General features: G+C 38.1%; 1 pseudogene; it reads right to left on the reverse strand.

Annotated features, from left to right (window-relative positions):
- Positions 1–1,555: 1,555 nt before the first annotated feature.
- Positions 1,556–1,653, reverse strand: LOC132267761 (small nucleolar RNA R71; annotated as a pseudogene).
- Between the last annotated feature and the right edge of the window lie 478 nt (positions 1,654–2,131).

Raw genomic sequence — 2,131 nt, forward strand, 5'->3', positions numbered from 1 at the left:
ATAGAAATGCATTGCTTGGTGGTGATCTCTAAACCCCAAGATCTCTCTCTTACTTACTCTTAATTGCATTATTTGTTATCACTTAGTTTAATTTAGTTGTTCTCTAATCAACCAACCAACCAATTGTTTGATCACTCGACCTACTAGGCCTAATAACAATTCCACGACCGTGCTCAATCCTCACAAATCCCTTGGGACGATCCCTACTCGCCCTAGCTATATTTATAGTGAAAAGTAGTAGTGGCTTTTATAAATGTAAAACTCTTGGCCCTCGCCTTAGAATCCACACTCTCATCAAGCTTGATGTGGTGGTTTGCGGCGACAACAACACCCCGCACCAGTTTTTGGCGCCGTTGCCGGGGATTTGATTGATTAGATTTGGTAACGTCAGATTTGTGGAATTGATTAGGATTAGTACTCTTTTGATCGTGTCTTTATTTTTATTTTTATTTTATTTTATTTTATTTTATTTTTTGGTTACTTATTGTGTTGTTCTTACTTAACTAGGTGCATTGTTGGAGAGGAAGCAAGCAAATAAGCATTCAAGCTAAGCAAAGAAAGTAAAAAGCTAAAAATTCTAAAAATTTGCTAAGCTAAGCTTTAAATTTGGAGTTGAAGTGCTAAAGGACCTTTGTGAGACTTTCTTTACTCAATCCTTTAGTTAAATCGTCGGCCCACGTGGAGGCTTGTTTTTAATTGTTGCATCATTGTTGTTAAAGCATGGGAGTATGAATTAAGTGTTTGTGGAAGAAGTTTAATTGGATTGTTGTGAAGGCATAGTGTTTGTCATTTTTTGTGTTTCTTTGTGTTTTGCATTATGCATGCATGGACGTCGTTCATTGAGACCAACTCTTGTCCCTCTTGATTTGCATGTTGAATCTATCGTTAGAAATCCTAGGGGAAGAGGAAGTTCAAATAGAGCCAATCTATCAATTGATGACCATAATGATAATCATGTTGAGGACCTTGGTCATATAGACCAACAAGGTATCCTTCATCCCAATGTGCACAATGAGAACATACAAGTACCAGTAGGCATGCCTAGGCCATTAATTCACCAACCACCACAACAACAAGGCCAAGTTCCATATAGAATGCCAAGGCCAATGTATGCTCCACAACCTCCTATCATCAATCAAGGAATTCAATACCAAGGTGTTCATGTTGCAGCTCAAGTAGCTATTCCACCTCTTGCTTTAAGAGACCATTATGTGCCTAACGAGTATAATGCACCTACATGCATCCAATTGCCTCCATTTAGAGCACATCATTTTGAAATTAAGCCACAAACCATTCAAATACTTCCTAACTATCTTGGACTTCCAAGTGAAGAACCTTACAAGCATTTGGATGAGTTTCTTAAAGTATGTTCCACCGTAAAATATACGGACATGCCGGAAAAGGTTTTAAGACTCAAACTTTTTCCATTCACCTTAAAAGACAAGGCAAAGTATTGGTTTAACAATCTTAGGCCTTTTTCAATCACTTCTTGGGCAAAAATGCAACAAGAGTTCTTGAAGAAGTACTATCCAGTTTCTAAGACCAATGCCATGAGAACCTCAATTCAAGAATTTTCACATGGGGATGGAGAACGTTTCATGAGGCATGGGAACGCTTCAATGAATTGCTTAGGAAGTGTCCACATCATGACATGCCCAAATGGCAATTAGTTCAATATTTCTTCGAGAGCTTATCGGACAACTATAAGGGTATGGTTGATGCTTCCATAGGTGGCTCATACATTGATAGGCATGAAGATGACGTGTGGCGTCTTTATGAGAGCAGAGTGAAAATTCTTTCCATAGAATACTATCATCCAAGAATGGTAGAAATTCACAAGGTAGGAAGAGTGTTGGCTTACATCAAGTCAACCATTCAAATGAAATAGCCACCGAAATGAAGTCTTTATCTCAAAGGTTTGATCAATTTTTGATTAACCAAAACTCGGCGAACCAAGTATCTTCCTTCCCTAACCATTCTTATTGTGCATCAAATGAAACATGTATGACTTGTTCTAGTGTTCTTCTTTCTACTTCTCATTGTCCTCACGGACAAGTCCAAAATGAACTTAATGAACAAGTCAATGCGGCTTTTATGAACCAAGGGAACAATCCTTATGGTACTCACTATA

The sequence above is a fragment of the Cornus florida genome, unplaced genomic scaffold, assembly GCF_030987335.1.
Source record: "Cornus florida cultivar Cherokee Brave unplaced genomic scaffold, ASM3098733v1 CherokeeBrave_3.0.0_Hap2_Chr07, whole genome shotgun sequence".
In the NCBI taxonomy this organism is placed as follows: Eukaryota; Viridiplantae; Streptophyta; class Magnoliopsida; order Cornales; family Cornaceae; genus Cornus; species Cornus florida.